The sequence below is a fragment of the Papio anubis genome, chromosome 7 (genome assembly GCF_008728515.1).
Source record: "Papio anubis isolate 15944 chromosome 7, Panubis1.0, whole genome shotgun sequence".
NCBI lineage: Eukaryota > Metazoa > Chordata > Mammalia > Primates > Cercopithecidae > Papio > Papio anubis.
In genome coordinates this window covers 111,422,771-111,430,631 of record NC_044982.1, presented here as the reverse complement: position 1 = coordinate 111,430,631, position 7,861 = coordinate 111,422,771, and positions in this window count along the sequence as shown.

The window sequence follows — 7,861 nt, the reverse complement described above, 5'->3', positions numbered from 1 at the left end:
CACTTGGGCTCAGGCCCTGAGAGATGCTGCTGAAGAGGCAGGGCCCACAGTCCACACACACAGCGTGCTTGGAAGCTGAGACTGGAAGTTATGATTACTCCCATCGCTGTCATTCAGGCTAAAGAGCACTCAGTGAACCACACGCCTGTTCCTCTGCCATCCGGCATGGTTTCTCATGATGCCAGGGACTCATATCCCTGATCACAATTTTCAAATGTGTATTATTTGAGTGATCCCCTCTTTGGAGTCTGTCTCCTCCTCAGACTGTAAGCTCCCTGAGGGCAGGAGCTTTGCCTACTTTGTTCCTCATAATATTCCCATGCCTAGCCAGTGACTAATGAAACTAGGTGTTCAATGAATAAGTGGGAAGAAGGAAGGGAGACAGTGTCCCAGAGCAAGAATCATTACATCATCTTATAGATGGGGAAAGGAAACCTCAGGGAGGGGAAACTGACGGGGGTCACAGAGAGTGACAGCTTATCTGGACTAGAACCTGGCCCAGAGTCAGGCGAAAGGACCCAGAGAGAAAAGTAGGAGTGAGAATCTAAGATGGGTGAGGTATGAGCAATCATAAAATAAATGTATAGATAAATATAAATGTATAAAATAAATGTATAGATACAGACTGGGTGTGGAATGAAGGAGCGGTGAGGACACGCTGAGCAAAGCCCCTTCCTGCAGCCGAGACCACACTCTGGTGAGGAACAGCCTCCCATTCCAGTGGGAGCAGGAGGAATGAACAGTGACGGCTCTCTCTCAGGCCCTTAGTGGCAGTAGATGGGCCACAAGCTGGAGATTGCAAAAGGCCTGCAGGGTCTCAGCACAGCGGCTGTTAGAAATCATGCTTGCCCATAATGTTCCTACAGAGAGAGACAGATAAGCTTGTCCATCAATGTGGTCAAAGACAATTATGACTAGTGGTCACGATGGACTCTTAATTTTCTACCCCAATGAGACAAGTCTCCCTTTTGGGCATGGCACCTGGTGTTGGAATGGATCTGGCTGTGTGGCAAGGACATGCCCTCCTTGCCCTTCACTGTAAGTCACCTGGTCTAGGGGCCCACGACAGTTCTGAATGTTCTGAATGAAGGCTGGGGACTGGAAGCTGAGCGAGGAATTCCCAAGAATACTAACAGTAGAAGCCAAAATTTATTGGTCACTTGCTCTGCACCAGACACTGTGGTGAGTGCTTTGCGGGAATGATCTGACTTACTCCTTACAAGTTACATGGGCAACTTGCTCAAAGTTACATAGCTGGTAGGTTGCAGAGCCAGGATTTGGACCCAGGTCATCTGGCTCCAGACCCCATGCTGTTAAAACCATGCACTTAGCCGCTTTGACCAGTCTCCACCTCAGCATATGCCTTGTGTTTCAACGTGATAAAAAACTCAAGGACTGGTAGTGCCTAGTCCCCATTTACACAGGCCCTAAACCAGGGGACTGATTTTGAATATGTGTGTGTGTGTGTGTGTCCTATATCATGAGCTGCAGCTTGCCAGAAAAAAAGTGAGCATGTGTGTATGTGTGCGCGTGTGTGAGATGGGGGAGAAAGGGTAGGGAACCTTCGGAGCAGAGGGAGGAACACATGATGAGGCCTGGAGGGGAAGGAGCTTGGGCATCTGGGGAAGAGAAAGGAGGTCAATGTAATCTCTTCAGAATTCTGGGGAGGTGACAGGATTGAGTCACAGAGGCTTCCTGAAGGCTGAGCCAGGTCCCCTGACAGCCACACAGTTCACCTCTGACCAGGATGCACACCTGTTCCCGGCCCATCCACAGGGAAGGGCATCTCTGGGATTCATTTTGGGCTCATTATCAGGCGCCTCTGAGGCACCCCTGCCACACCTGCCCTCAGCCTAGCCCCATTCTAACCCTTTGAGAATGAGGGTCGAGGGCACAAGGATCGCGAGTGATGAGGGGGGTGGGACGGGGGATCCCTGTGGCCACGCCCCTCCCTGGCCCCTCCCATCCCATAGCCTGGCAGCCCCAGCTGGTCGCCTAGGAGACAGTGCCCGGTGCGCTCTCATTGGCCAGCCGCGGCTCCAAGGGCAGGAGCGAGACTTCCGGAGGCTGCCCTTCCTCCTCGCCCCCCTCCCCCCCCACCCCCCGCGCACGCCCGCGCGCGCGATCGCTTGTGTGTGTGTGTGTGTGTGTGTGTGTGTGTGGGGTGGGGGGCGGGGCGGTGAGCACTGAGCACAGGGGCCAGCCTGGCCGAGCTGTGATTCCAGGAAGGAGGGAGGCCGCGGCATGGAGACGGGCATACTTGCGTGTCTGTGCCTCTGTGTGCGTGCAGGAGGGGGCTGCTCTGTGGGTCTGTGCATTCGTGTGAATGCAAGGGTGAGAGTGTCGCGTGTAAGTGTTCCAATGTAACAGCTATTTATCTGGTGTACATTGACGGTTTGTGCTTGTATGGGTGCCCGTTAAAAGGTTTTGTGTGGACCCGAGTTGCTGCCTGGCTTTGTGGGAGAATATGTGAGGTTGTACATATGTGAGCTCCTCCGTGTGCCCACTTGTGCTTGCCTGCACACAAGGGGCATTGTGTGTGTGAGCATAGAGGTATGCATACTCATCCTAAAGAACAAGCCTGGCCTCTGTCTCCTCTGTTCCGACACCTCAAATATTTCCTCCTTAGATTCTGAGATGTGTCCCTCTCATGCTCAAGCACCCACCATAGCTCCCCATTGCGTGGTGGTGCGCTACAGAACGCCTCAGCTTCCCTAACCACCCACACTCGTCCTACACTCCACATGAGCAGCAAGAGCCAGAAGGAGGGGGCAATTCTGTCTCTGGCACAGGGGAGTCTTCAAGGGCAAGGATGGAGTATTCAAAGCAGATTTTCCTCATCCTAAGCCAGGGGAACTGGAGCTAAGGATCTGGGGACACTTGCAAAGCTGGTGCCTGCCTTTGATCTCCTCTCTCTACATGAATGGTTACTGTCCCTTCACCCACCACTACCTTTGGGACACTGGGCTCCGTGGCTTCAGGGTGCTCCCCGGGTGTGGTCCTCGACTTCCCGCAAAAGTGTTTGGAGAGATTTCTATTGTGGGGGTTGGGCTGGAGGTCAGCTGGAGGGCACAACTGGGACCTGGGAACCCATCACAGGCTGTCCCGGCCTCTGCAGCCTTTTGCCTCAACCCACAACAATCCCCCATCTATCCCGCACTTCCAGCAGTCCTCCTGCCTCTGGGTGACCCCGGGAGCGCATCCAGCGTCCCTGTCCCTTCCAGGTGCCCCGCAGGAGAAAGGGAACCTCTGTCCTCCTGGCTCCTGGCCAGCCAGGTGCCAGCCAGTGGTCAGGCAGTCCTGCTTCACAATTCTGGCCGCAGGGCTTCCCCACAGTCCCTATTTCCCAGCTGGGGGCTCCGCCTGGACTCACCATGGGCAGAGGACCTTGTTATTCCCCAGAGATCATCTTGTCTGGTTGGGCTCTCAGAGCCTGTTGTATCCAACTCTGGCTGTACAGAGAGGGAAAGTGAGGCAGAGGGGCAAGGACTCCCCCTACCTGGTTGATGATTGGCAGGCTGCCTGAGAAGGACACAGGAAGACTCCAGAAAGGTGACCTCTGGGTGGAGGTGAGTGACTGCTCTGATGGCAAGGATCCTGGGGGTTTTGGACCTCCTGGCTCCGGATTGAGCTGCGCTTGAGAAATGGGCAAGAGGTGGTCCTGAGGTGGCCAGGGTGGGGCAGGCGGATGGGTCAGCAGACCTCTTGCTCTGTTCTAGGTGACTGCATGGCGTGGAGAGGGGGATTTATGGGCCCAGGTATAGGGCTGGGCCATAAAGGTCGTTCTGCTAGAGAGGCTGTGACTCTGCCTCACTTTGGCAGTAGCGTGGGGGCAGGGAAGTTAGATAGGGGACACCCCTGAGGCCTGGGGTGAACCCTGAAGCTGGAAGAGTGTGAGAGACCCAGTGTAGGCTTCTCCTAGGCCCTTGGGAGGGGTCAGTCCAGAGATGCTCAGGGTCTTATACAAGGTCACACCACCTCCTGGCACTGAGCTGTGGACAGAGCCCAGGAAAACAGATGCCGCGAAAGCTTCCCCCAGCCCCAGCTCTGGGTGCTGCGGAGGGGCATCTGCATGCCTCCTCCCATCCAGGTCTATTCTCTGTGCCCTTGGAGTGTCCTGCAAGAATTCTGGCTGGCAGGCAACGAGGGACGAGGCTTTCCTGTGCCGGCTCTCTCCTCTTTACGACACCATATTTTTTAATGAGCTATGTAAATGTCTGCAAGTCAGACAGCAAGGGCAGGAAGTCAGAGTCTCCAGCTCCCGCCCCTGCCCCCAGGAATGGGTGTCCCCCTGGGGCCAGTCTGACCTTGTGTTTCCCATAGGAAGGTTTTCTGGATTCCATGGAAGTGGCCACCTCCCAGTTGAGCTGAGTCAGAACTGGTACTGTTGCCGACTGACTTGTTTTGTGACCTTAGGCCTGTCACAAAATGCTGTACTTCAGTTTTCCCTTGCTGTACCTCAGTTTCCTCATTTACAGAATGAGTGCACACAAGGGGTATGTTGTGGTTTCTGAGGCTCCATGGCTTAGCCATGCAACCTTGGGCGGTGGCTGGGCCTCTCTGAGGTCTGTGGTTCTCATCAGCAGAATAGGGAGTCATGCTGACCACTGCCTTTGGGCTGAGCTTGGACCCCGGGAACCAGGAGGGATGAATCACGGGGAGGGCCTGCCTGTCCTCTGTCCTGCCTGGCTTTGTCTTTCTTCCACCTCCAGCTTCCTCCTCCTCCTCTGTTCCTCTGGAACATCCTGCCACTCCAGCCCCAGGATTGGCTGTCTCTGTGGCCGTGTGTCACAGTCCAGACCGGGAGTGAGGGGGTGTAGGCAGTGGATGTACAGGGAGAGCCAGACCTTGGGTCCCTGCTGGGGTCACACCTGGGGCATGGAGGGGCCTCCTGGGTTGGCCTGAAGGCTGGGGTAGGAAGGAGCTGGGGCTGAGCACTGGGGCATCCCTCAGTCTCTGTGGCCCCTTCTCAGACACCAGCACTATCACCTGGCAGGATGACAGGGCTTGGGCTGGGGCCACAGGATGAGCCATAATAGGCTTATGGGGAGGCTGTAAATCCTTTTCCAGGCTGAGCAATCAGCTCTCTCAGGCAGGCAGAGGCTGGAGCTCCCAGGGGAGGGCCCTGTCCTCCTAGGGATGTGTTGTGTGACTGCTGTTCTTGGACCCCTGCCCTGTGGTCCCCAGTGGCCCAGCAGGGACCAGGCCAGTCCTAGAGTGCCAGTCCCTCAGAGCAGGCTGCGGGGCCTCGGTCTCAGGGCTCCACAGGGATGCCAGGTGGGCTGGGAGCCAGGACGGGGGAATCAACTGGCAGAAGCTTACAGCATGCCCCCGCCTCCATGTGCTCACCCACCCAGGCCACAGCACACCCTCCTCCCCTACCTTCCACAAAGAAAGGACGCTGTGCCTACTTCACAGATGAGAAGCCTGAGTCTGGAGTGTTTCCGGCCCAATGTGGTGCTTTGTTTCAGGGAAGTATTGGCGTCCTAAGTGTGAATCCTGGAGTCAGCACCTACGTGGTGGTGGGCCCCAGACAGTCACTTCTCAGTATTCTCATCTGAAAGGGAGCCTGTAAGCCCCTCCTCCTGGGATGATGAAATAAGAGAAGGCACATAGAACATCTGGCCTGGGGCCTGGCATGAACCCTCGATGAACAGTAGCTATTGTGGTTATTGCCATATTTGCCCCGTACCCTCGCTATGGAAAGGGCCTCAGACTGCACAGCAAACTTGGGTTCAGGTCCTGGCTCTTTCCTTACCAGCTGTAGATCGCTGGGACAGTCACCATCTCTCTTTAAGCCCCCTACTCCTCAGCGAACTATACAGGGCTGTGCACCCATGAGTGGTTCCTCAAAGGAATAAGGCACCACAGAGGTCCCTGTGGAGGGTGACTTCCAAAGGTGGCCGTGACAGTTCTCACACCCTGTGTGCCTTTTTGCATGTGACTGCAGCTTCCCCTAGTGAGAGCTGGGCTCTGTCCTCCCTCTCGTTGAATCTAGGCAGATCTGAGACTGCCTTGGCCAATAGAATGCAGCCAATGTGGTGCTATGGGTCTGCCTGGCCTCAGCGTCGAGAGACCTCGGAACTTCCATTTATGTCATCTTGGAGTGCTGAGCTACCCTAAACAAGTCAAACTAACTCAGACAGACCATGTGGAAAGAGAGGAGCCCGTGGCCCTGCAGCCCTTCCAGCCTCCCAGCCGAGGCAACAGACATGGTCAGAAGCCATCTGGGACCTTCAGCAGCAGTGAAGTCTCCCCAGTCGATGCCACACAGAACTAAGATGAGCTGTTCTCATCAAGCTCTGCCCAAGTTCCAGAGCTAGGAACAAATAAACAGTTGTTTTAAACCAGTAAGTTGTGGGTGTGGTCATTATGCAGAAATAGATAACATCCAATCCTTCATGCTTTCTGCACCATCTTCACCCCAACTTGGTTGTGCAAGTTGAGCTCCTTGGCCACAGCTGATTGGACAAGGGGATGGGCACCTGACTTCAAGGCAGCCAACTGATTGGCTGGTGAGTGACCATCCAGACTTTTTTTCTCTGGAGACTAGGAATGAAGAAATCAAAGGCCTTAGCCAGCCAGCCTACAAAGGAGGCTGGAGCTGGGGGTATTTGAATGGCAGCTGGGGGTGACTTTCAGTCCTGTACAGGCTCTCATGTCATCAGAGGGCACCAAGTTGGGGAAAGAAGCAGGAAAGGTGATAGGCTGTGGAAGCAGGTTCTCTGAGGGTTCCATAAATCACTTAGCTCCAGCTGGACTGTGCTCCCTGTTCCTTGTACCTCATGAACCCTGACTTCAGGCTCTAAAAGACTCAAGGGCTCTTGGCCAGCTGGTGACAGAACTTCCCCAGGGACTCCTGATACCAGCCAGGGGTCTCCACTCCTCCTCTCACCCCTTCTCCCTTGCTCTCTGTGAAATGTTCCCCTGCCTCCTTGTCATCCAGGGCCCCAGGGCACAGCCACTCTCTCTCCTGGGCAAACAGGGCTCATGGGCTGGAGTCTACTTTTATCCTCCCCACATAGCCCTGAGGCCTCCAGTGGCAAAGCAGAGGGTATGGCCAGGTTTGGTTTCTACCCCAACCCATTTGGCATTCCTGTTGTGTCCCACAGTCCCTTACTCTACCAGTTCTTGAGTTCAGCCACCACTCCCTTGCTTGCCCATAAAGATGTCATGCTAGTAACAGTGGTCATTAGTGTACCCAACAGGTGCCACACTCTGCGTCGGTGGGGACTTTACAACACTGTCTTCGATCTTCCCAGACACCCTGTAAACATAGGATTTAATCCTACTCTGCATGTGGGACTCAATGGTGGAGGTGGGATTTGAACTAAGGTCAGCCTGACTCCAAAGCCCACGTTCCATCTGCCATTCTGCTGTGTGACTCTAGGCAGGTTACTTTCCCTCTCTGAGTCTTGTATTCTGACTTGTGAGGGGTAAACCAGGGAGGGGTCCTGATGCTCGCTGCTCCCTCTAACACTCATCTTTCTGGTGCCACCCTCGGGCAGGTCCACTTGAATGTCGAGGGTGGGTTCCCAGTCTCAGCATCATTTCTGGTTCAGGCATGTCTGCCTCATAGAGTAGCAGGCCTGGAGGCTGTGCTGCTCTTTCAGTCTCCTGGAAAGCAGGCTGGACTCTCAGGATTCAATATCTTGCCTTTTCCCCAACAGCTTCCTCCACCCTCATCCCCTTGGCCCCAGATTAAAAGGTGAGCAGAGCAGCTCGCTCCCAATAGGGTTTGAGACAGCAGGGCGTCCTGACTCCACCACCCCATGGGGTCTGAGGCAGAGCAGGGCCATCAGGGCTCTGGGGGAATGTGGGTGGCCCAGGAAGGCTGTGGCGCTCCAAACCACCTCTGGGA